Raw genomic sequence first — 27,338 nt, forward strand, 5'->3', positions numbered from 1 at the left:
GACTTGGCTGACTGCTCCTCCCAGCAGATGTCTGGGAAGTTCAGGTCCCCCATGATGACCACATCCTTAGCCCTCACTGCCTCTGTAAGCTGACCTAAGAATTCCAGGTCGAGCTCTTCTCCCTGGTTGGGAGGTCTATAGTAGACTCCCACCGTTAAGTCTCTCTCCCCTGGACTGCCTTTTACTCTAACCCAGAGCACCTCAGAGTGCCCCCCCTCTACCCCCATGCTAATTAACGAGGAAGTATATTCCTCCTTGATGTAGAGTGCTACTCCTCCACCTTTCCTTCCTATCCTGTCCTTCCTGTATAGCCTATAGCCCTTGACACTCACCGCCCAGTCATGCGATGAGTCCCACCACGTTTCTGTGATCCCTACTATGTCAGGGCTGGTGACAGCTAGGAGGAGGGCGAGTTCCTCCTGCTTCTTCCCCATACTTCGAGCATTCGTGTAGAGGCATTTGAGGCCTTCAGCGGTTGTGCCCACTGACCCCCTAGTCTCAGCAATGCCCCGTCCCCCATCGCTTACCTGTTTCTCCCTTTTGACCATTGGTCTGGGCTCGCTGGCTGTTGCTGGGCCTGGTATCTCATCGTCTCCTCCGCCCTCATCTTCCCCCTCCCCCGACGAGCCTAGTTTAAAGCCCGCCGAAGGAGGTTCACCAACCTGGAAGAGAACACACGCTTACCTTTAGGATGACCTTTGGGTCATAGGATCCCAGCAAGATAAGCATCCAATTTACTCTTGAAGGTGTTCAATGTAGGTGCTTGAACCACCTCCGCTGGCACACTGTTCCAGACCTTGGGGGCTCGGACAGTAAAGAAATTCTTCCTTATGTCCAGCCTGAAACGGTCTTGCAGGAGTTTGTGACCGTTTGACCTAGTCATCCCTTGGGGCGCTCTAGTGAACAAATGTTCCCCCAGATCCTGGTGGTCACCCCGATAAACTTATAGGTGGCCATCAGATCACCCCTGAGCCTACACTTTTCCAGGCTAAAGAGTCCCATGTCTTTCAGCCTATCATCGTAAGATCTGTTTTCCTGACCTCTGATTATGCGCGTGGCTCTCCTAGGGACTCTCTCAAGCTTCTCCACATCTTTTTTGAATTGTGGATCATCTAGTCTGACCCCCTGCCATGGCAGGAAATAATACTGGGGTCAAACGACCCCAGCAAGATGTTCATCCAACCTCCTCTTAAAAACCCCCAAGGTAGGAGCCAGCACCACTTCTCTTTGGAAGTTGGTTCCAGATCCTAGCCTCCCTGACCGTGAAGTAGCGCTTCCTGATATCTAGCCTAAACCTGCCCTCTGCCAGCTTGTGACCGTTATTCCTGGTCACTCCTGGCTGTGCTTGGGGGAACAGTGACTCCCCCAATGCCTGCTGATCCCCCCTGACTAGTTTATAACAGGCCACAAGATCCCCCCTCAGCCTTCTCTTTTGGAGGCTGAACAGGTTCAGGTCCCATAGCCTCTCCTCATAGGGCCTGCCCTGCTGTCCCCTGATCATGTGAGTGGCCCTCCTCTGGACCCTCTCCATGCTGTCCACATCCCTCTTGAAGTGCGGCGCCCAGAACTGGACGCAGTACTCCAGCTGCGGCCTGACCAGTGCCGCATAGAGGGGGAGGATCACCTCTTTGGACCTGCTCAAGATGCATCTCTGGATGCACGACAAGGTATGGTTGGCCTTCCTGACTGCCTCCCCACACTGCCAGCCCATGTTCATCTTGGAGTCAGTGATGACTCCAAGATCCTTTTCCGCCTCCGTGCTGACAAGAGGGGAGTTCCCCAACCTGTAGGTATGGTGCTGGTTGTTCCTCCCCAGGTGCATCACCATGCACTTGTCTGTGTTGAATCCTATCCTATTCACATCCACCCACCCTTGTAGCTTGTCTAGATCTGATTGAAGCCTGATGCTTCCTTCTAGTGTGCCCACATCCCCCCACATCTTAGTGTCATCAGCAAATTTGAACAGGGTGCTTTTTACCCCCTTGTCCAAATCGCTGATGAAGATGTTGAACAGTGCGGGCCCGAGGACCGAGCCCTGCGGAACCCCACTGCTCACGTCCTTCCAGGTTTAGAAGGACCCATCCACTACCACCCTCTCGGTGCGGCCCTCCAGCCAGTTGGCGACCCATTTGACTGTGTGGGTGTCGACACCACAGTCCCCCAGTTTCTTAATGAGAACGGGGTGAGAGACAGTGTTGAAAGCCTTCCGGAAGTCCAGGAAGACTATGTCCACTGCTACCCCTGCATCTAATGATCTGGTAATCTGATCGTAGAAGGCCACTAAGTTGGTCTGATAGGACCTGCCACTGATGAACCCGTGTTGGTTGCCCCTAAGCATGCAGTCCCCTGCTGGCCCCTCATGGATGTGGAGTCCCAGCCTATCACTGTTTTCAGAATGGGAGGGGAAAAAGGGAGTTGAGGGAGTTCAGTCTGGGGTTTTTTCAGCCACCTTGGAGGGTAGTGTGGGTATATTGGATCCCCTTTGTGGTGGGGGGACTCCAATTCACCCACCCCACTCTTCAGCACCAGTTGGGGAGCCCCAAGGATTAGCTCCCTTCACTGCCTTTCCCCCCTCCCATTCTGAAAACAGCCAGCATTGGCAGAGAGTCCTGGCCACTGCTGTGGGAAGCTGGCTGCAGGCTCCCAGCCACAGCTAGATGCCACTTCCCCTTGGAACAAACAGTGAACTTCTGTTTGGTCCGGGGGATTATTGTAACTCAGAACGCTTTGCAAAAATGGTTCTGTGTTACAGGTAAGAGCTGCACTTCTGTCTTCACCCTTAACTGTCCAGGTATGACAGATAACTCTTCACTTCTTGAACAATGATTGATAGGCCTGAGTTAATTCTTATTCTGTTAGGTGCTTTAGAAACATATATGAAGACATGAGTTCCTGCTCCCAAAGTTTACAAACTGGGCGTGTCTACACATGCAATTTATGTGACTGAATAAACTCCAGGATAATTTGAGCTAGAGTAAGCTAATCTTGATGTCGCTGTCTCCATATGTGTTTAAGCGCAGTAATTTACTCTGCCATCAGATAGTACTTATGTCTGACAGGACTATCCAGTGGCACTGTAAATTAGTCTACACTGGCCTAATTGCTATGCATGTGTAGATGATGATGTTTTATTGTGCAGTAAAATAGTTTACTGCACAGTAAAGCGCATATGTAGATGTGCCCACTAAGACTAGAGTGCCATTTGAAGGAAGGACAATCCATGTAGTGATTGGAAAACATTCAAGTCTACTGCTTCCATCCCTACTAGCTGAGGGAAAGGAAATATTTTCATTTTGGAACTACCTGTTCTGTTTAAAATGGTTAAGATATGAAAAAAAAAGTAACATCAGCAAACCTCCATTTCTGGAAAGCTCTAACCACATTTGCGTATTATGTGAAGTCTTTAAGAGGTGGTGAGCATTGATGGTTTAAGCCAAAGATGGTCAATCTATGGCATGAGTGGCACAAGTGTCACAGGCTGCTGTTATGTTTGGCATATGGCAGCACAGTAGCAAATAGGGCAGAGAGCAGAAAGCAAGCACAAATTGGGTGGGGAGCACAAGTAAGGAAGCCGAAAGCCCAACAGCAGATCAGGCAGGAAAAGGGGATTGGCATGTCACCTGGAGAGGGTGTAGGCTTAATTAGTGACATACCTTCCAAAAACATTGACCTCCACTGATTTAAGCAAACCTTCATCTGAAATTAACCATCTAGGTAAAACAATTTTGATAAAAAGATCATACTTTTTAATGTGTTCCTAATTTGCAGGCCTATAGCTAAATAATCCTTTGTACCAAAAATGCTCTTCTATTTTTAGATTCCAAGGCAAATATTCAACGTATGTCAGTCAGCACATAATAAAAATATACTTATCAGTTACTTTTCTTATGGCTACCTTTAAAGATCCTGTCACTTTTATTCTGAACATCATGTCACGCCAAATGTGTGCATTCCCAGCTGTTACCTTCTATGAATCAGTAAGTGTTTTGACCAGCTGTTATATAAGTGGTGGTATTGGAAATCATCACTGTCTGGAGGACTGGACAGAATACTGAGAGTAAGAAAAATATCTCATTTTGTCTTTGCACCTAACTTGCCTCAGACAAATAATAAATCTATTTCTGTTTTTCCATCTGTAAAGCAGAGACAGTAATATTTATTTCCCCATATCTCATGAGAATGTTGAAAAATTACTGCTTCTACTGTGCAGTGATTTAAATACATAAGGTACTTTATAAATCCTAAGTATTTGTTTTTACTTATGATACTCAGCAATTCTTAGTTTGAAATTTAAGAATTCTCTTTACTGTCAAAAAATATACATTTTATAAATATTATATAGACTGCTACAGGGTAAATGGGCAGAGAGATAAAATATTAGTATCTTAGTTTGACCAATGATGGCATTATTACAAAATTAAATGGAGATAATGCTTTTTATTATTTATTAAAAATATCTTATTTACATACATACCCTCACCTATTTATAAAAGTGGAGAATAGAAGGGCAATATACAAGAATATATGTACCATTTCCTTGGCATGAGTTTAGTGTGGCTGCAGTATTTGCAAATAGTAAAATACTCTGGAATATCTCTCTTCAGTTAAACAATTTGTCTAATAAATCTGCCCAAATAAAAGCTGTTCCATAGCAAATATATAAATATTTGACAGCTGTTGGCCATGACACTCAAAGTGTTTGTTTAAGTCTAAGTGTTAATTTTGTATTTGTCATTGGCTGACAGATTTGTCATTATAATCACTAAATTTACAGGCATCTCAGAATGCATAAAGTAGCGGGATGTTTGGTTGGCTTTGACTCAGTCATTTTATGAGAGTTTCAAAGATAGTCATTTTTGTGACCTGAAATGACTCTTTCCCTTTGAGAGCAAACTGAATTATTTTAATTTAATTAATGGAAAGGGATTTCTGTGGCCATACCATGTGGACCTAAATGTCTGTGAAATAAGCATCAGCACACCCTGTTGAATAAATTGTTTTATTTTTACCCCTTTTCATGGTAAGAAACTAATACACAGATAGATTGAGCGACTTGCCTATATGCTAACATTTTGTTTTTGGTTTTGTAGAAATGGATATATTGATCTGATCTGATGAAAGGTGTGTTTTTGATAGACAAGTTAAAAAATTAATTATTGAGTCTCAGACAAAGGAAAACTTAATTGAATTGTGGGTTAAAATATAGTTTGAACAGATTTTTTTCTGATCTGTTTTGTTCCAAAAATATTTCAGTGTTACATTAGCCACATACATATATGAATTTACTCCAGCCTAGATTTACTTTGGTGTAAGCAACACCTGAGTAAGGGTTTTTGGGCAGGTGTCTACACATGTGGGATTAGGGACCGGATTTGCACCCAATTCCCTGCAGCCTTGCAGTGGGCCCCTGCCACCACTGGCGGGGGTGGGGGTGGTGCTCCAGCCTCCCCCTAGGTGCTAGCCCAGGGGCTGGCACAGAGCACTGGGCCAGGAAACAGCTGTCTCCTAGCCCTGGGGTGGGGGGCGCTGGCTGCTGTTGGGGTTGGGACAATGTTCCCTTGCCCTGGCAGCAGGGAGCTCCTGGCTCTGGCTCCCTTATCAGGGGCACGGGGCTTGGAAAGAGCTGCAGGGGAGGAGCAGGGTGCTAGGACCTACCTCACCCCTGTAGCTCTCTCCAAGCCCTGTGCCTCAATCACCTGATCAGGGTACGGGGCTGGGACCTGCCCCTGACCGGAACAGTTCGTGGCCAGTCCCAGGCTGTGTGGGGAATCCACAATCGCAGAGCTGAGCAGAGAACAAACTCTCTTGCCTCCGCCAGCAGGGAGCTCCCAGTGTGAATCCATGGTCATGGGACACAGGTTGGGAGACTCATCTATCTCAGCCCAAGCCCCGTGACTATGGAGCTTAGCCTGGGAGATAAGTGTCTCCCAGCCCCCCACTCCCCGATTGCGATAGTGGAGCAGGGGCTGGGGATAAGGATCTCCCAGCCCCTGATCCCCGATCATGATCTGGGAGCATGGAGCTTGGAGATTCCTACTGCTAGGGCAGGGGGATATAGTTTCTGCCTGGGCTCCTGTGGCAGAGCCTGTCCCGGCAGCAGGCAGCTCCCCAGGGCAGGGAGCTATCTTCTGCCTCCTGGTGGGTGGCTGACTGGGAGCAAATGCTGCTTGCTCCTGGTCAGGCATCTACACAAGCACTATGTTGTCATTACTAATCCTGAGTAAATTTGCTACTTGCATTTTTACTGTGCTAATGTGAAGTTAAGTGTCTTGTGTAGATGCGCCCAGAAAGAAGTTAATGCAGTCCTATTCATATAATGGAAACAATGAAATCAGTAAATAAAAGTTTTGTATAGGAAAAGAGTTCAAACAGAGTGCAGTGTGATTCTAGTTAATTCTATCCCATATATACCTGTGACATTTGTTTGAATTCTGTATTGCTTTTGAAGCATGCAGAATTAAGAACCAGAACAGTATTTATTTTTTGTCAACTAGTTTTGGCCAGTTTCAGCACATACATTTTATGTGAGAAGAGATATAAATGGAATGGACTTAATACTAACAGAAAAGTTGGAATATGTAAGAAACAAAGAATTACACTTTGTTATTGCCACTGTTATTAGAAGCTATATTGGCTGTAGACTTGGCAGATTTTAAAATACATCTCAAACTACAATAAAAATGTAGACACACAAAGGGGTCACCCTTGACAATGCAGAGCAGGAGACGCAGCTTGCTGAGCTCCAAAGATGTCACAGCTAGTTCACATGCTGTAACATGCTATACAGAAACGTCTGCTACACTCAGCAGACTCAGCAGAAAACCTTTCTGCACAATTGCACAGAAGGTGAAAGGTGTGTATTGTACAGTGAGCACTGGGTATGGTTTCAGAATCAGTGGTGAACCTTTATCTGTAAAAAAGGAGTAAAGACATCCTTGGAAGCAAATCAGAACAAAAGCCCTGGACAGGAAGCATTGGGCAGCAGTACCTCCAACTCAAATGCCATGGAATGCTGAATAGCTCTGCCATGAACAAAGCATCCCGTTTGCATTTCTGTTCACCTGAGTTGAGGAGGATCAGTCCTTTACACAGCAAAAAAAGATAACCAATAGAAAAAGCTGCCTGAAGGAGCACAGTTTACATCTGTACGTACTATGGGCAACTTAATTTTCAGTATCCAAAAACTGTAATCTCTTCAGTCTCCATAACTTATAATACACATAATGAACTTATACAAGTATTTATATTTAAAAGAGAATGCCTTGATAATAATGAAGTTATACAAATATCTTTGTCCATTTTCAAGCAATCGCTGTTTCTGTTTCTATAAATTATTAGTACTAGAAGGCACCAATAGCTCAGTGTAGAATAATTAATTTCCTCTGTAATGGCATATTTTTCAGGTATTCCTCAGATAAATGTTTTTAATTGTTCAAAGGATGATGACTAAAAAGAAAGATATACTTCTTTTCTGTTGAAATGTCAATTTTTTTTCAAGTGTTGATCGTTAGTGGTGCAGATCTCAAGAGCTTATACAATGTGCTGCATGATTACACAGCAAGATTCTGTTATGGTGACTGTCTAATCCCTGTGAGATTTTCTAAAATAAGACACAGTTGCACAGGTCAGTACTTCAGGAATAATATGAACACAGCCTCAAAATCCAGGTGTTAAAATCCTTTGGCTTGCTTAATAACTTGGTGAATTTATTATCTTTAGGCAACAATATTGAACAATTAGTTGGAGTAGATGACAGATTAATTTCTAGAGCTTTGCTTTCTTCAGATTTCAATAAATGTATAATAAATGTTTGGAATAAAACAGATCCCTACATTTTAAAAATAATTTATTTTTATGGGAGACAAAAATCTCATATAGGGCCTCGTGCTGACACACTGTTTTAGGCCTATTATATGCTAAAATAGCATAATGATTTCTCACCAGAAAGTAGCTGTGCAGCATGGCACTGTTTCTTATGTAAATAACTACATACAAAAGCACATCCCAAATCAATAGTGTTGGGCAGTTGGGCTCCCATTCAAAACTTTTATTATGTTAAAATAATAGCCCTATCTACCGATTTACACCTGCTTATTATTCACAGATTTTAAGGCCAAAGAGGAAAACTTTGTAGGTCTGTCTTCTATGCATTCCCTGCATAATGTGCCATAAAACCTGAGTAATTTCTGCATCATATTTATAACTTCTAAATTAATATTAAGATTTCGTGGTTTTGCAAGTGAAATCACAGATGTCTCCCTATCTGCAAGCTAGTTGTAAAAATATGCAAATGTGTAAAGTACGAATGATGCGAGAGGGAGTACAATATGCATTTTATGTAAACCTATTTTATAAATAAATATTTTACATTTTATTTTACATAGGCATTGGCCAGAAATGCCAAACATAAATTCTGATATTCTATCTGAAATTTAAGTGTCTTGATTTTCAGAAGTGCCAAGAAGCTGTAGTGAATTGACTTTTGGTACGTAAGTGCCATAACTTCTTGTTACGTACTCTTTAAAAGTAGATACTTATAAAATTCTGGGTATGCATCAGCTGGCTGTAGAGCCAGTTATTTACAGCAATAGAACCAATGCTGTTTCAAGGCTTAATATAACTTTTAAATAAATATTTTAATCACTTATTTAGGCAAATGGTGAAAAATGACATAATTGTGTGCAATTATATTTTCACTGTTTCTCTGTAGACCTTTCTGAATATAGATCTTTTTATGTTTAAACATTTTACAGTACCAATCTCAGGAACTACAGCTATATGACTATTGCCAATAGAGAATACACCACACTAAAGGGCTGTCTACACATAATATTGCTCCTGATTAATTACGCTTGGAAAGTAGGTCAAGCTAAACGGGAACAAGGCACTCTTATTCTATAATAAGAGTGTCAACACATGGAATTATTCAGGAACAGCTCTAGCCCTTTAAATTCCCAGCCTTTGTTAATCCGCCTTAACTTTCAAATGCAGACAAGCCCTGCCCTATACCAATATACTCTCTCCCCCTCCTCTACCTATATTTTAAACATGCAACACACTTAGTTTTCATGTTAAAATTCCATAAACATTATATCTCTGTTTTAGCACTACTGGAGTTCCAATGACCGACAGATATTCTGTTACCATATCTTAAATATTAAGAAATAATACTTTCAGTACAGTATTGTAGCCAGTTGCATTGCATCAATACAGCCATATTTTTTAAGTGAGAGCACCTTCCCTTTGTAGACCTATTTTTGGTCAGGAAAGTTATAGGCATTCATCTGTAGGATGGTCTTATTCCCCGGGTTCCTCAGTTCCTTCACACTGGGCACATCTACACGAGACGCTGACTGCGCAATAGCCTGATACTACTATGCAGTAGTGTCTCATGGCAAAAACTGGCATGACACTACTCCACAATAGCATTAGGCTACTGTGCAGCAGTATCACTAAAAAGGCATTTGCTAGTGCTACTGCGCAGTAACTCAGGTTACTGTGCATTTATTTAGTATTTGTTTATACAGCTTTATCAGTGTCACTGATATGTGTTGTAGGGCTTGGGTCCCTTCTTGGCTGATGCCCTACTCACTGGTGATAACAAGGTGGGTCCTTGTGTGTGTCACCCATGTATTCTGGTAGCTGTTCCCTCTCAGCTGCCATGACTTGGTCTTATCTTCTTGGGAGACAGTTTCCCTGCAGGTGACTCTGGATCCCACACCTTGGCTTCTTCATGGGGTTCCAACCTTCCTTATATCCCACCCTTACCACATCCAGGGCCTGAACTGTCCTGCCGCTGGGGCTTTTTCACTGTGTGCCTCTCTGCAGCATGTCTTGTCCTGGCTCCTCTCTGCCAGCAGACTCTGCTCCTTCTCCCCACCAATTTGCAAGGCCACACTGCTCCAGAAACGGTATGCTGAATACTCTGAATTAGTCTGTGAGCCCGATGCTCTGGAGCAAGCTCACCGTGTGTGCACCGTAAGTCCCAGGGTGAGCGACGGGGGAACCATGTTGGGCTGCCTCTTCCCTTGTCACAACCAGTTGATACAAGTACTAAATATATGTGGAGTAACCACCACACTATAGATATGGCCTCAGAAGCATGTTGCAGCTTCCTTTTGAATTACTTCAAAGTGGCTACTTTTATCACTGCCACTTTTATTTTGCTCCATGTTGCAGTCACTTTTTGTGGTATGGTGCTTAAGATGCTTGCATGCTAATCCTCAAATCTCTCAATTTCAGTCCATACCCTGGATTAGCTATTATCTCAGACAGTCATTTGCATCATCCTCGTTGTTGTATTTGAGAACCTTTTATGTACATGGTTTTTGTCAGAGCTTCTTAGGCTTATTTCCTCTTCTAAATTGCACAAACATCATCTAGTTAATTTTTCTTTGCATTTTATAACCTCATGTGCTGGAACACCTTTGGTGCCCACCACTTTAAGGCCTGAGAGCTGACAGCCAACTTCATTTGTCTCTTCGGCCTTTCTAAATTTTAGACAGATTAACCAGAGACAACAATAAGTGGGAACATTAAAATTGGAATGCTACTAAGGAAGAGATATGAAGGCTTTGCAAGGGCATTCTGTAATAAGGTAACAGAGTAAATTCCAACTGTTTCTCCCACTGTAGGATTTGCTAAAGGAGTGCAAAGTATTTTTGAGGAGAAAAATCAACTTAATTCTTCTACTTATCTAGATCCCTACAAGGATCTCACACCTCAAATTATTTTACCACTTCTAATGTTAATTTTTAAATTAAAATAAATTTAGCAATAATTCTGTGGCTGTTACTTCATCTTTCATCTGCCTATTTTTAACGTTACCAATTTATATTTTTTCAGAGAAATGAAGGGATTCTGCTACCTTTTTTTTCAAGGAATCATTTTTTTAGAATGATATGTTAGTTCTATTAATACAATTGAATTCATAATTTTCTATCATTGTCCATAAATGTAGTTATATTAATAATTTTCTGGGTAGGGACTAAACTAGATCATGAGGACTCTATTAAAAGCCATTTGAACAGATTTACAGTCTACAACCCACATCCTTTTGTGCTAAAAAATGAACCAATGGGTTTGTTAGTGAATAGTGATGGCAAGCACTGCTCTGCTATGTTACAAGAACAATCTATTATATCCATATATGTGTAATTAGTTACTGGGCTGCTGGAATAAAATGTAGCAGCCAGAATCTAGAAAACTAGAAGTAAAGTATGTGGGGAAGGTTATGTGCTTCAAAGTGGTGAGCCAAAATATTGAGTCAGGATCCCATAGCACTATCAGGAAATGCTTAGCACCATAGTGTGTCTTCAGCCATATCTCTTTCCAGGGCTTAGATGTCTGCCAGTTCCACCTCTAGACTCTTCTCCTGAGGGTTGGCACTTATGTTCTCAAATTGTTGAGCACGGCTCACTCTTTTCTTTTCAAACAGGGTCACTGCAGGAAGAAGTGGAGGTGCCCACCTTTTATTTAGTAACTTAGTGGTTAGAACACTCACCCAGAAAGTGGGAAACCTGGGTTTACATTCCCTGTAAACCTACAGGGATTCAAATTCATGTCTTTCATTAGAGTGCACAAGGCTGGTGGGTAGGCTGTGATGAGAACATCCTCTACCCCTCCTACTGAAACGGCACCAAAATGTGGCAAAGATTTAAAGATTCATGAGGTTAGAGAGTGAAAACAATAGGGAAGGTATCAAACAATAGGGCTTGGTGGTTAGGATATTCACACAGGGGTAAATGCAATACTGGGTTCCAGCCCTTGCTATGCAGCCTAATTTTATAGTTTATATTAACAGTCTTGATAACATATGGAACAGCAGTGTTTGTAAAGGTGATCCAATCCTGTGGGTGTGTTCAGCATTTTGAGAATGCCTATTGATCAAGCATTTCTGGGTATGCCTATTTTCGAGATTCATTTTGGGCAAGTTCTGGGGACAGCTAGATACAGAACTCTAGGTGCTTTCAAGGCCAAGTGACAACTAAGCAGGCATTCTGGAAATCAATTGGGGACCTAGTGTCTCAATTCTGGTATAAGTGCTGCTTTGAGCACCCAAATCCTTCCTTGGTTTTAGTCTCTGGTAAAGTACAAAAATATGTAGTACAGTCGCTAGGTTTTGTAGGCTCACTAAAACTTGTACGCTGTACAAGGTTTCTTTTTAGCAGCCCTTCACATATTGGAAGCCTGCAGATCAATACAGTTCCCAAAGTGGGCAGATTTAGCCATAAAACAACATTTAGGCAGGTACCCCAGGAATGCTCTGAATCAGTCTGTGAGCAGCCTTGTGCAATCTCTGATGATGAGATTCATATGGTGCTTTGGCCAAATGTTAAGTTACCTTCTCTTAATGATACTCCTGCTAGGGAAGACCTTTAAAACGTTACTGGATGCTATTGCTAGTATAGGTCCTGCACAGACTTCAGCCCAGAATGTCCTTTGTCACCAGTAATAGATTCACAAAAATGGTCATTTTCTGAGATGTGGCTAGGAGGTTCTCAATGTGAAAAGTTAAATGATGTATATTTTATAGAAGGTTCTTTTATCTTTGCATGATGAACCTGTTTTTGTTGTTGTCGTTTGTTTTTTACGTTGTGGGTTCCCCCCACAATTACCTCTTCCTTTGTATCTCTTCTAGTTAGCACCTTCACAGAAAGAAGTACATTTGCATGTAAGTGGATAGTTCGAGCTGGGAATCCATGAATAGAAAAAAAGCATAGCTCTTAGTTTACCAATTAATGTAGACTGACAAGTTAAAAATAACAGCTATAAAAAAGATTTAGTTAGACTGGCTGTAACCAATAGTTACTACCATCTTAGAGCAATACTTACTGTTATTAAAAATGAAAACAAGGTCATCTTTTCCCTTTCTCTAGGGGGAGGAAACAAGTCCCAATTTAAGAATTACATGGAAATTTTATACTGATAAATATAATCCAGGAGATGCACATAAAATGTTTTATTTCTTTTAATATCCTGTTTAGTCAGTAGTATGTATTGCAGACCTATCTAATTTTTCAATAAATTGAGAAAGGTAAGAAAGCAAAGAAACTGATTTTTCATTTACCAGAATTTTTTATCTGCTCCTTTCCCTGAAGCATTTCCAAAATCATATTCCCTCATTGCCTGGCCTGCATAAGTATTACTATGCCCTTGGGGTAAAGAGTATGTATGACTCTGACCACTATATTTGTTAGCTTGGTTTGTATCCAGCATGCATCTTAGAGAACCAGGTTGTTTTGTTCCATTTTTATAGAAGTAAAATAGTTTTCCTTTAGTTAGGTTTTCAGTGTAATTCTAATAAAGTTTTGTGTGTGTGTATATGTAAGTATATATACACACACAACATTATTACATAGATATCTATAGATATATATATAAATATATGTATCTATAGATATATAGAACTCAGAAGAAACATCTACTTGCACCCTATTTCCTTCCAAGCAAGACTCCTCAAAAAAAAAAAAAAATCAGACACATTTTCAGAAATGGCCAGTGCCTTATTTGTACATGCCGAACTTGAGACATGCAGGAAATGATATTTAAATGTGAACAGCATTTGCAGTACCTAGGTTAAATACAGACATTTGGGGAGGTTAAATAAGGTTCAAAATGGCTGCCCAATTTAAACTTATCTTGCCTTACACTTACAGATCTGGTTCCAGTGACCAGCAATCAGTCTAAGCCTATAACTGTACAGAAGTTCCATGCACATGAACCAATGTAAAAATTTCAAAATCCAGTTTAATGTAAACCTAGATCTATGTAGTATTAAACTTACTTGATTTAGGTCAAACTGGTGCATGTACTTTCTGTACATGTTCCCTGTGCAGCCCTGGCAGTTGGAAAATTCAGCCACTGGCACCAGCTCCGGGGCTGCTCTTTTTACCACAGCCCCTGCACTGGGCTATGTTTTTGCCCCCTGCAACCCCTAGCACCCTCCCACCTCAACTAGTCAGCCCTCTCAACCCCCTTTCCACAAGTCACTCCGGGTACAGCTGCTTTCGTCAGCATTTGCTGTTGCCAGAGCTGTGCAAGTAAATCCCAGTGGGGGAGGTGTGGGAGGGATGGGGTGTAGTTTCCCTGGGGGGAACCACCACACCCACAGGTCATGTCTGTCCCCCACCCCTCGTGGGTCATGGCTACCTCCTCCATCCCACCTGAAGGTTGCATGTGTCCCGCCAACCCCACTCACGGGTTGTGCTTGCCCTGCCCACTCCTTGCAGGTTGTGCCTGCCCCGCCCACCCCACGTATGGGTTGCACCTGCCCCCCCACCTCACCCATGGGTTGTGCCTACCGCCTCATCCCACCCACTGGTAATGCTGATCCTGGCCACCCCACCTAACCCATGGGTTGTACCTTCTGCCTTACCCCACCGGCAGATTGTGCCTGCTCCCTCACCCCACCTGCAGGTCACATCTGCTCTGCCTACCCCACTTGCAGTTCGTGCCTGCCCCCCCACCCTACCTGTGGGTTGTGTGTGCCCTGCCCATCCCACGTGCGGGTCATGCCTGCCTTACCACCCCCCCATGGGTCACACTTGCCCCCCCATGCCACCCATGTGTCATGCCTGCCCCCCCACCACACCTGTGGGTTGCATCTGCCACACCACCACACTTACAGGTCATGCCAGCCCTGCCCACCCCACTCATGGGTTGTGCCTCTCCCCATCCACCAGCAGACCCTCAATCCCCTCCAGCCTGCTGGACCCCCAGCTCTGCTGCTAGCCCCCTCATGCTGACTTACTTCATATCAGGCACCCATTTTGATCTGATTTAACCTTCCCCTAATGTCCCCATATGTCTGTACTTAGCCCTACTGACTCTACTTGGAGCTGTGAGTTCTGCATTTCTGTGAATGTGCCAGTTTGGGCACTGAAAAATGGCAATGCCTATGCAACTGGCCAATTAAAAAATATTGGTATTGGCCTTAACTATTTTAAGGAGCCTCATCTGACAAAAATCCTTTTGTCTTCAGTATAGAGAGGCAGTTAACTGTATCAGTCTAAAGTCAGGCAGAAGTCAGGACAGGGTGCCACTTTAGAGACATCTGACAACGTAGTTGTTGCCTACAAAAGCTTATGCTTTTCTTCAGTATAACAGTCCAGCTGGATAGCACTTTTAGTGCTCTCTCACTGCTGTAGGCTCTTCTCCAACACTAACTAGTTGGTGGTAGATGGAGGGAAAACTCTTGCTACTTTACATTTTCACACACAGTGGCCCTTCTTGCTTTCTAAGGCATGCACACCTTGTGTTATGTGTTAGAGTCTATGTTCATGAAGGCATCTTTGCCTCGGTTTATGTTAAGAAGGCTAAATTCATAGCCCACACTAAAAACTGTTTTTCCTAACTGAAAAATTAAATTCTGCAACACCCTGTTTGAGGAATAATAGAAAAAATTGTATCTGTTACTCCTTGTTAACTTATCTATTTTGTTAGGTCTGCTTCAGTGGACTTTTTTTATAAATAGAATAAATCTAAATCAAGTAAAAATGGACAGTGTTGCAATGACGAAAAACAAGCTATGATTTTATTAAACAACGACAACTATTGCCTATGAAATTTTGTTCATAAAGATAGGTCCTGTTAATTTATATGCAGTGCAATAGCTTGTAGTTGAATATCTTATAGGGAAACATCTACAGACAATATATTTCAGGCTTGGGGATAATTGATTTTTTAAATGTAATATTACTAATCTTTTCTGGTATAGCTCATAATTCCTCAGTTCATAAAATACATTAAAAATATATTAAGAAAGTTAAAGTAACAGTTTAAAGATTCACCTACTTAATACTACTTTTACTGGATAGACTTCTATTAATTCCTAATTATTTTTACAAATTAATTCAATGCAATTAATTTATTTAATTACAAAATTAGATTTATGGACTGTTTTCACAATGAGCAGAAAATCGGTGTTAAGTTTGTTGCCTGAAGCTCTTTACAGTTTTCTTTTATGGACATGTACACAATCCTAAGAAAAGCATAAAGAATTTACAACTCCAAGAAGCATCTTGCTTGTGAAATTCCTCCTTTCTTTCTCATGACTATAAAAGGGAAATAAATGCCTTAGTTCACAGAGTTATACATTTGGATATTACACAAGACGAATTCTGCTCTTGAGTGAACCACGAAGAGAAAGGGCAACAGATCCTGAGGTCTCTAGGATTTGTAGTCTAGACTCACAACAGCAGGACTCTTGCTGCTTCCAGGCACAGGTAGGAGCTGCTTCCAGGTGGCAACAGATACCCGTAGGACAAAATGTAATCCATAGTAGTCAAGCAAATAATTAAGAGGCTTTTCTCTGTCTACTTTTGTACTCCCCTCCATCCTTCTAGATAAAATCTGAGTACCTCATTATCAGTAGTCTCAAAATCTTCTCTGTGATACAAGAAAATATTATTCCTATATTATGCATGTGAATGAGGCATGAAGATAGACATTTGGCCAAGCTTATAGAATTATATAGTTGGAAAGAATCTTAAGGTTCATCTAGTCCCACTCCCTGCAGAGGTGCATTCCTAAACCACCTCTGTTAAGTGTTTACCCAGCCTCTTTTTGAAAACCTCCAATAATGGAGATTCTACAGCTTCCCAAGTGCCAAGAACTTCTCAAGGCAGTGTGTTTCACTGTCCTGCTGTTCAGACAGTAAGGAAGCATGTTCTAAGATTTGATCTAAATCTGTTTTGCTGCAATTAAGCTCATTGCTTTGTGTCCTGGCCTCTCCAGGGAGGAAGAACAGTTGTTCTGTCTCATTTTAATATTAGTCTTTTAAATATTTGAAAACTGTTGTCCTGCCATCCATCAATCTCCTTTTCTCCAAACTAAACATACCTGGTAACCTCAACTTTTCTTATTATGGCATTATCATCTTTGCCCCTTTCCTCTAGGTGCTCTCTATTTTTTTCTATATCCTTCCTAAAATGGAGAGCCCAGAACCATATGCAATATTCCAGTTGAGGTATACCAGAGCTGAGTAGAATGCCATTTCCTGTGTCTTTCATCCTATAATCCTGTTAATGCAATCCAAAATTACATTTGTCTTTTTTGTGTGTGATTGCATCATATTGCTGACTCATGTTGAGTCTGTGATGTACCAAAACCTTCTCCTTCTCAGCAACTTTAATATCTAGTCAATTATACATAAATCTATATTTGTGTTTTTTGGTTTTTCTTTCTGAGGCTAGGGATAGAATTTACACATAAACCAGTTTAAGTCATCACTCATCAGAAACTGGTTTAAACCTGTAACAGAACAGAACTCATTGCACATAAACTAGTTTCAAAATGACTGAAACTGGTTTAAGATAAAACTGGTTGAATGTGGTAGCAAACTTAACTGCTTTGGGTCAAAGCAATTTATGAAACTTCTGTCCCAGACCCCTTCCTGGTTCAAGTTAAGTCACAGTCACCAAGCATCCCAGCATGCTTTGCAGCCCTGAGCTGGCCTATGCTATGCTGCCTGCTCCAGCAGAGGAGGGTTGGGAGAGTAGAGGGGACTATCCTGGCAAACCCCAGCTGGGGTCTGGGGCTAGGGAGGGGGGTTAAACACCTCTTCCCCCGATCACATTTACTGCTGGCTGCAACTATGGACTACACATCCCAGAGGCACCTGGAAGCAGTTCCTAACTGTGCCTGGAAGCAGGAAGAGTCCTGCTGTTATGAGTCTAGGGACCTCAGGGGCAGCAGGAAGAGGAAGCGAGCGCACAGCCCATGCTGGCTGTGTCAGAGAGCTGTGCACTAGTAGTCCCTGGCTTCTGACCTGAGCCACTGCAGGCATGGGGCTGCATTTCCTGAATCAAAAGTAAATGTGTGTCCAGTTGTTTCTCAGTTTAATTTCTGCAGTTTAAACTAAACCTCAAAGACTAAATTGATTCAGCCTCAGGCTTTTTGACTATCTGTATTTAGCCTTAGATTTAGCACCGTACGTTACATAATGCAGTAAGTTTATATGTGTTTTGTTGAGCTCATTCTGTTATCTACCCCAGTTCTACAACTAATCAAGTTCTTTTTCAATTCTAGTCGTACTAACTTAAGCCTTTAAAAATCCTCCTAGTTTTGTGAAAACCACCAGCTTAATGAAAAAAAACTATTCCAGGATCAAAGTCATTAATAAAAATGAGAAAATTCTTCCTTTGTGTGAAGCAGGGATTTTCAACCAGGGTTCTGTAGCTACCTCGGGTCCTGTGAGATCCTTTTAAGGGTGCTACTAGGTGCCAGCACTGTTAGATGTGCAAACACCTATACATGATTGACAAAATAAACCCAGAGATTTCAAATAGGAATTCATAGTGTCAAAAACATTTTGACCTGTTGTGGTCTTTCTGAGTTCTTTGCAACAGAAGAATTGTTCTGTAGTAAAAAAAAATGAATAAAAAAGGGGGAAAACTAAGAGCTGGAATTTTCCAAGTGGTAACTTGAATCTAAGAAGGATGAGAACTGTTTTTGTAAAGTAAGACAGTAGCAGAAATGGCAGCTAGCTTTTATTTTTAACTGTATCAAAAATTATTATTGTGGGAATATAAAATCCAAAAATGTAAAAAATAATGGTATTATTCCAAATAACTTGTTTACTTTCATTGCCTGACTGCTGCAATGTTATCTCAGGAGCACTAGATTTGAACCAGTGGGTCTATGTAAGATGCTTTACTGTGGAGCTAACTAATTCACTCTGCAGTAAACTGTCAACATTTACACATGCAGCACTATTAGGCTGCAATAAACTAATTAACTCTGCTGTAGGATAGTACTGCCCAACACAAGTATCATATGGTAGAGTAGTTATGTGCAGCAAAATGCAAGTATAGACAGTGATGGGGTTGGCTGGGGAATGACTTTATTACAGTGAGAGGGCTAACTGCTGGCTAGACCTGCATTGTAGCACCTTCATGCCCCAGCCAGCCCCTCTCCTCTCCTTCTAACCCCCGGGGGGCTCCTGCCAACTGGGGGCTGCTTTGCCTTGGCTTAACATGCTGCAGTCCTGGCCACACATGCAATCGCTGTGCCCAGGAGCAATAAACTTCACAGATTGTAGCAGAGTTATACCACATGTTTTTGCCTCAGATTTGTTTTTAGCTGCTACTTAATGATTGAATGTAGCAGTTTTATAAGCACTAGAATTAGTTTCATCCTCTTCCAAATCCTCTTCACTTTAATCATGGGAGAAGTCCTGTTGACTTCAATGGGACTACCTACATGGATAAAACAAGATTTTAACTGTAATATTTAGCAGATACCTATGGCTCTACTTTATTCTTGCTATCATGCCTGTGAGTGGACTCTTTCTCAGCCAGCCTAATCATAGATAGACTTTTCTTTATTCATCTCCTCAACATTTCCCTTACTAACAAACAACAAAAACATTATGTCATGTGCAAATGCTCTCAGAAGTTTCCTTGGAACCCAGCTATTAACTTGTACTAAAAGTATCAACATCCTATTTTCAGTGCCATTAAAACAAATAGCTCTACAAGACTTGCTACCTTCTTGTCCCATTGGGCTTGTTATTTATATATCACGGGAACTGTAAATATGAGTTGAAGAAATATAAATCTAATATAAATAAATAAATGTATTCATCAGACAAATGTCCACTATGAAAGGGATAACATTAAAAATACATAATTTGAACATGCATGAGAACTCTGAACAAGGCAATCTGACAGATTGGATATTTTACCTTTTCATCTGCAAAACTTCTTCATGTCTTCATTCAGAAGAATACTTGGTTGCAAACCATTGTATGTGAGTCTTAATATTATGAAAGAAGTGCAGATTGGTATATTACTACAATATTGTATGAGTTAGATTATATTTGATATATTGGTATATGCCAGTGATCTCCAACCTTTTTAAGTAGGAGATCACTTTTGGAATTTAAAAGCAACACAAAATCTACCATGCGCAGCTGCCACTCACCCCCCACCCCTCCTCTGCCCAGCAGATAAGTCTGTGGGGAGGGACCAGGGGAAAGACTGAGGTAGAGGGAGAAAAAATTATTGGGGAGTGTGCCTCCCCTCTGGCAGGTACGTCTGTGGGGAAAGGGGCAGGGGGAGGGGAAAGAGCTGTGAAGAGGGGGTGGGGCAGGTCGAGGCCCCAGCTCTAGCCCCACTCCCTCCCTCACCATTGGGGGCTACAGGGCGCTGCAGACACCCAAAATTTTGCTGTAGCCCCCCAACCCCTCCCAGTGCCATTGTCATCTGTCCTGAGCACAGCATGGCTCAGCCTCCACTTGGAATAGCTTGGTGGTGTCTCCCAGCTTTAGCCCCTTTCCCCCCGCACCAAGGGCATGGGGACCACGTGCCCAGAATCTGCATGGGGGAGGGCAGGCTGCTGCTGAGGGACTGGGAGGCAGTGCCAGGCTGTTCCTGGTGGAGGCCGGGCTGTGCTGTGCTCAGGGAGGCAGCACCGAGCTGTTCCTGGTGGGCCGCGCTGTACTTGGGGAGGGGGTTGGGTGGCTACAGCAAATTTTCAGGTGGCTGCAGCTCCCTATAGCCCCACTCTGAGTGCCACTGCCACCTGGCCTGAATGCAGCGTGGGCCAGCTTCTACCAGGAACAGCCTAGCCCACAGCTGCAGCCTGCCCCTGCCCCGCCTTGCCCCTCCCTGCGTGCAGATCTGGGAGTATGTGCCCCCCCGTGCCCTCCCAGGGTGTGTGCCCCCCTCCCCTTTATCCCCTGGATGAGCTGCTTGTGGCCCCCTCCTGCCTGGCTCCAGCTGTGCAGGGCTTGCCCCTACCGCCACCCCACTCTCTCACGGCTGCTGCAGCCACCTGCGCTGCTCTGCATTTCAGGGGGGCATGCAGTCCATACACAGCAGAGGTGTCTGCCACTGGGGGCTGGGCTTAGTGCCCTGAGCCCCGCTGCAGCTGGCCTGGGAACGGCTGGACACCATGTGCATCCTGCCACTGGGCTAAGTCGCATCCACACATGGCCCCAGCTGCAGTGGGACTTGAGGCGCAGTGGCAGCTGCCTCTGCCCCACCCAGAGATGGGGGAGCACATGCCCCCAGGGCCACTGCCGGATGCACCCAGCGGCGGGACCCTTCTGCCCCCCTGCCCGCACTGAATAAGCCTCCTGGGCTCCAATCCTCCCACCAGCCGGCCAGGCTAGGGCCCTACTTATCTTCCCCTGCTCCTGGCTGGGTCGCACCGTCCCTCCCTCACCATGGCAGCCTTGATCTGGCCCCTGTCCCTTCCCTTTTCCAGACTGGCCAGTTAAGAGCCTGATAAAAGAAGCAATAAGCTCCAAAGTTATTCCACAGAAAATGTATAATAACTTTGTAGCTCATTTTAAGCATTCCATTAATTGAAAGTGTGGTCAAGTGCTCCCCTGTGGCTGGGAGCCCCATCAACTGAGGGGCTTCCAGCCACAGGGGTGCACCACCTGCTGCCAGCCCTACAGCTGACAAGGTTTACAGTGGTGCTAGCATTGTCAGCTACAGGACTTGCAGCGGGGAGAATGCTGCAGCTGCTGTGAGCCTGAGTGGCAGAGCCTGAGTTGCAGCAGCATTCCCCCACATTGCCTGTACTGTGAGCCCTGCAGCCAGTGTCACTGTGGGGTTCACAATGGCAGCAAAGTTCTTCTGACTGCCCTTCAGAGAGCCCCCAGGCCCTGTTGTGAGCCCTACAGCCAACAACGCTCACAGCAGGGGCAGCATTCCCAGTGCTGCCCCCACTGTGAGCCCCACAGCCCAGGTTGCCCTGTATACACAGGTCCCCCAAGTGGTTCCAGGACAGTCCTGAAGGGGCACAGGAGTGCTTGGAACTGGGATGAAAAGCACAGCCCACCAGCCCACTGGGCCTGGCTGTTGCTGGGACTGCATCTGGCAACAGAGCCTGCCAGCCCCAACACCATCCACCAATCAGAAAGTCTGTGGGGGAGCTCTTCCACTCCCTGCAGCCCCTCTATTGTCCTGGGTCCCTTCTCTTGTGAAGGCTGAAGAGATCTAGGTCCCTCAGTCTCTCCTTATAGGGCCTTGCCTTCAGGCCTCTGACCACACAGTGGAGTCCATGGATCCCACTGTAGCAAAGTCTACTAGTGATGATGAATTGCATCGCGTTTTCCTCATCCTCTTCAAGGTGTGTGCTGGAGCCTGCCAATGTGACTGTAGGTTGCCAAGGGCACACTTTAACATCATGTAGCACCTGTTCAGGCAGCAGTTGATGTGTTCCTTCCAGCAGTCCAACTTCCCTCCATTGTGCTTCATCAGCCAGAGCAGGAGGGGATAAGTCAGGTCCACAATGATGAGGAAGGGGATGATAACATTGCCTATGATGAAATTAGGGACCTTGGAAGCATAGCGCCTACACTCCATCAGCCTGGGGAAAAGGAAGTTCGGGAAGTCATAGACATTATGGCAGCTACCCACCCACTGGCAAAGATGTGGGTGAAGTGGCTCTGGTGGTTGATGATGCCCTGCAGAACAATGGAGAGGTATCCTTTGTGGTTGATGAATGCCTGTGTGGCCTGGACTGGGCATAGGATGAGGATGTGAGTGCCAAGCCCTCATGCAGTTGGGAAGCCCATGTGGCAGAAGCTGGCAACCACATTCTGCAGGTTAATGAGGCAGATGAAGTGGTTGGCCAGAACATCTCCTGGACAGTTGTAGTCTTGCCTGTGTCGAACTGGTTTGCAACATAGCAGTAACAGCTGGGGGTGGCCATCTTCATGATGGCAATGGCCACTTGCTTCTCTGGAGTGAGGGATGACTGCATGCTGATGTCCTGGTCACAATGTGGGGGTCCAGCTGGGTGACAATGTGCATGAAAGTGGCTTGCCACATACGGAGAGTCCAGACCCTGAGGTAGTCATCCCAGATACTCAGAACAATCCATTCCCACCAGTTGTTGCTGGTGGAGCAGGCCCAGAACTGGCACTGGATGGTCTGGATGTCCTGCATGGGTGAGCACCCCAGGTCCATGAGGTCCTGGGTAGCCTCATCCTTGTCAGGAAGGTGACAGGGTGTGGTAGGTGGTCCCACGCAGGACATCTGGCTGCTGGCTCTGGGGCATGAAGCCATATGTCATGGCATCTAGCTGCTGGGTCATGTCTAGGTGGGTTGGCATGATGTCCCATAGCCTCTGGCACAAGTCATAAAGGGTGACAAGCAGGACATGCCGCAGCTCCTGGGTCTGGCATGTTGTGGGATATGGGATGCCATGGTGCCTGGACCACTTACTGGGCATCCTTGAAAGCAGGTGAAGGCAGCAGCACGGGGCTGGGGCTTGGTGGCAGACTGGTCCCGGCCCACACATTAGACTGTCATAGGACAATTCAGTTTTTCCCTAGTGATGATTTGTTGGTGTAATACTGGCTTGTCCAACATGTGGCCCGTGGGCCCCCATGTGGCCTGCCAAGCCATTTTCTGAGACCCAAGGCGCTGCAACAGGAAATGAAAATAAACACTGTTTACTTTCGTTCCCACCCCTTGTCCTTCCACCAGCCCCGAAGCAGCTTCCTAATGGCTGCTGAAGGGCTGGGGAAGGAACAAGGTTTCCACAGCACCCCACAGCAGGGCCCGAGCACACACGTGCTCCCTGGTGCCTGGACCACTTACTGGGCATCCCTGAAAGCAGGTGAAGGCAGCTGGGGCTGGGGCTGGGGCTGGGACAGGCTGGGATATGGATGCATGTAAACTCATAATGGAGGGTGCTTGCTCTGGGGCCTTTCTGGAAGTCTAGGGCATGGGGGAAGTTGTAGGAGGTTGGGGGTATGCTTGCCCTTATGTGGCACCCAATCAGGGGTGGCCCAGGTGCTCAGCTGAGCTTGGCAGTTTCCAGCAGCCCAGGGAGCTCACAGGGCATGCTGAGGTATGGAGGAGCACCCTCAACCTGCTGGCCTTGGCCAGTGCAGGCAGCCTGTGTGCCTCCTCCCCCTGCCCCACCCCCTGACCAAAGGGCAAACGTGTTCTTTTCCCTACTGATCACTCTTTCTACGCATTGCACTTTTGCAACACCAACTGGCTAAACATTTCTGAATTAGAAAATACCTTACGTAGAAAGCAACATCAAATATCAAGTATTTATTCATTATGATGTACCACTGATGCTGCAGTAAAAATGTCTAGTCCAACACTTACTGAAGCCACTAGGAGCGTTTTCAATTTACTTGAATAGATGACTAATTAGGCTCAAATAAGCAAAAAGTAGTAAGTGGACTTCCCAGACTTTCCAAAGTTTTGCAGGTGAGCTACAATACAGGTAACGAATGGGACATTAGAAAAAGAGCCCTACATGGAATAAAAAGGCAGCTTGCAATATAAATATCTGTGGTGAAAATTTACTGTGTAGATGTAATTTAAAGTGGAAAAAGTCAGGTGCTTTCTTTACAAGGATATATAATTGTATTCAGTGTTTGACGATTATTTTTTAATATTAGACACTTATATGGATATTTGTAATCAAGACACTGAAGGAGGAGAAATAATGTACATTTTAATATATACACACAAATGCACATATGTGTGTGTATAAACCTTGAAATATAAAAATTTTAATTTTTATATATAATTTAGTATATAATATATAGAATTTCAAATTTTTTTCTCCCAAATAATTCTGTTTTGTAGTATTTCCAAGATTTCATATTTCAAGGTTTTTAAATAATTGGGTGAGCATAGTGGCAGCAGAATCAGTTTTTAATTTCTGTAGGTTTAACACCAGGGTGTATGGAATTGAAGAACTCTGTATCAGAGTGAAAAAAATGAGACCAGAGTCTGCTCTATTAAACATAGCAGAAATGTGAGTGCATTTCAGGGCTGTCAACTGGGGAATTTGGAATGGGTAAGATTTCTCATATAATTTCCTGCTGTTTCTTCATTCTTAAAAATGTAAGTATTCTTGGCAACACCCTGAATAAATAAGCATTTCCAAGAAAGAATAACCACCACTCACTATGAATTTATATGGTATGGTGCTCCTATTTGCTTGGAGAAGTTGATCAAGTTATGGACTTCTGGAGTGTGTCCAGACTAGTATGGATGTTTAGTTCCCTGGGAACAAGTAGCGGTGGCGCACCTTGTGCCACTGCTACTTGTCTCCAGGGAATACCTGTACCATGCACACCTTGGTGTGTGGCAAGTTACCCTGGGTGGGGTAGGGAAGCCCGGGGCCAGCACTGGGCCAGCCCCAGCAGCTTTATCTCGGGTCCTGGGGGCTTCCCGGGGCTGCAGCAGCGGTGATTCTCTCACACAGAGCCTGGCCAGCAGCCGGAGCATGGCTCTGGGTGGCCCAGCTCCGCTTTTGAGCAGTGTGTGCTGTCTGTGTGTGTGCTGCTCGCTCTGCTTTTTTTTTTCTGCTCATTTTTTTGACCCCTGGATATCCAGGGATAAAAAAACAACAGAAAAAAAAGCAGAGCAGCACATGCATGGGCAGCATGCCCTTATAGCGCAAAGAACATCTAAATGTGCAGTATGTGGCACCGCAGATGTGTGTGGCGCCACATACACATGGCTGCACTAGTCTGGACATGACCCTGCGGGCTAAAATTCTTTGTTTTTAAAGGGCCCTGCTACAGGTTCAGATTAAAGCTGGACAGAAACCAGTTATAGGGTTGTTACACATTTTCAAGCACTAACTTTATAGCTGGTTGGCTCTTTGCATATCTGGATAGTCATTTTAATCGTGTGATAATTACTGTAACAGGAGGCCTGCTCGGGGCCAATTTCAGTGTGGCCTGCCCACCTGTTCCTGGGCCAACCGCCTGCATTCTCACCCGCCACGCCTTGTTGTTAATTATTTAATTAGATGTTAATGAGTGGGAGACTGCCCATTTTCTGCCCCAATGCCAGAGGGTGCTATCTGTGGCTCCTTTCCTCCCCTACACTGCAGCCCAAGCCTTGCTGATGGCATCTAGCTGTTCTCATCATCACTGGCCCCACACTAGGCCCCAGAATCCTCCTATCAGGACCCCTACAACAAGATCCTTCCATTCAGGCGGCCTGCCCCGCCTTCATTCAGGCTATTTAGCTCCCTGAAACTATTTTCCCCTCTCGGGTGTGGTCCCCCCAGGACCTTTGTCTACCAGCCCTGGCCCACCTCCAGGCCAGTTGGAACCCCAGGCCCTCAGCTCTTGGGTGTTCTTTGCAGTGGGCCCCTGGCCCTTTTAGCCGTCCTGGTCCTGGCCCCAGCTTTGACCAGTCAAAGTTACTCTCTCGATCAGGTCTGAGTCTGTAGCCCCTCTCTCCTGGGGTCTGCCCTCCAGGCCCTACAAACAAAGGGGTTACCCACCTGGTCGTGGGGGCTAGGGGTTAAGTTGCCCTGACCCACCTTTCACTGGGGTGGTAACTGGCCTGGCTTTTCCTGGGGGCTCCCATGCCACTGGGAGCCCCACCAGGCCACCCACTCCCAGCAGGGTGCTGTTTTAAGTCATGCCCAGGAGCAGGAGCCTCCTATGCATCCCCTATAACTCCTTCCTTACCTCCAGATGATATCAGTAGCCCTCCGGCCAGGCAATGTTGTTGCCTGGCCTCTAGCAGCCAGACTACACTGTTTATATGGGCAGCCCCTGATCCCAAAATGGCTGCCCTAATCAGGCACCTGGCAGTTGCCAGCTCCAGGGCCTTAAAGTGGCAGGCACACACAGTGCCCTGCCACAATTACTTAGCATGTTTGGCTGGTGTACATTTATTTTGTGATTAACTAGTTAATTGTGTGATAATTACTTTGTATTTGTGTCCAGTCTTGCCACATTTGGCCGGTCTACATTTACTGATTACGTCTGATACTCTTTTGGCCTCTGTCAGCTCATAAAAGGGAAATACTCTAAAACTCAAAATTGAAATTCTTTCTGTGGTCAGAATCACTAATTATGCATCTAGTCCCACATACCTATATTGTATTGCACTGTATTGTATTGTATTGTTGTGGAAGGCCTGCCTGCCTTTGTAACTCTGATATGAATGTACTTTATATAATTTCATACAAATTTCAAGAAATATCAAAGCAGAACAAACTAAATATTTTTATCCATCAAATCACTGAAGTGTGTGATAACATTACACATGTGAACAGTCCCACTTCAGTCATTGAGAATATTCACATATTTCAAATGAAACACGTATTGTACTTTGCTGGATCAGTCTCTAGGATGATAATGGATATTAACAGTGATGTCACTGACTGTGGTTGCTCAAAGTTTATTCAGTTCAAGCAGATAGTGCTTTATACACAAGTTGTCAAGAGTGTTCAGAAAAAGAAATCTAAAAAGTTCAGTGATTAACTTACTTGTCCTAACTGAAGAGCATTTGGTTTTCTGTTACAGCTTTTCATTCCTCCTTAATATGCAGCCATTTGCAGCTGGCTTCCTGAAGAATCAAGGCAATTGGCCAAAC

The 27,338-nt window shown here is 44.3% G+C and overlaps 1 protein-coding gene across 3 annotated transcripts in view; it reads left to right on the top strand.

Annotated features, from left to right (window-relative positions):
- The window catches only part of AKAP7 (A-kinase anchoring protein 7), a 133,500-nt gene that overhangs the window by 65,187 nt on the left and 40,975 nt on the right, over nt 1-27,338 (top strand). The window lies entirely within an intron of this gene.

This window comes from Crocodylus siamensis, chromosome 1 (genome assembly GCF_052110815.1).
Source record: "Crocodylus siamensis isolate JL-2025a chromosome 1, ASM5211081v1, whole genome shotgun sequence".
NCBI classification, from domain to species: Eukaryota; Metazoa; Chordata; order Crocodylia; family Crocodylidae; genus Crocodylus; species Crocodylus siamensis.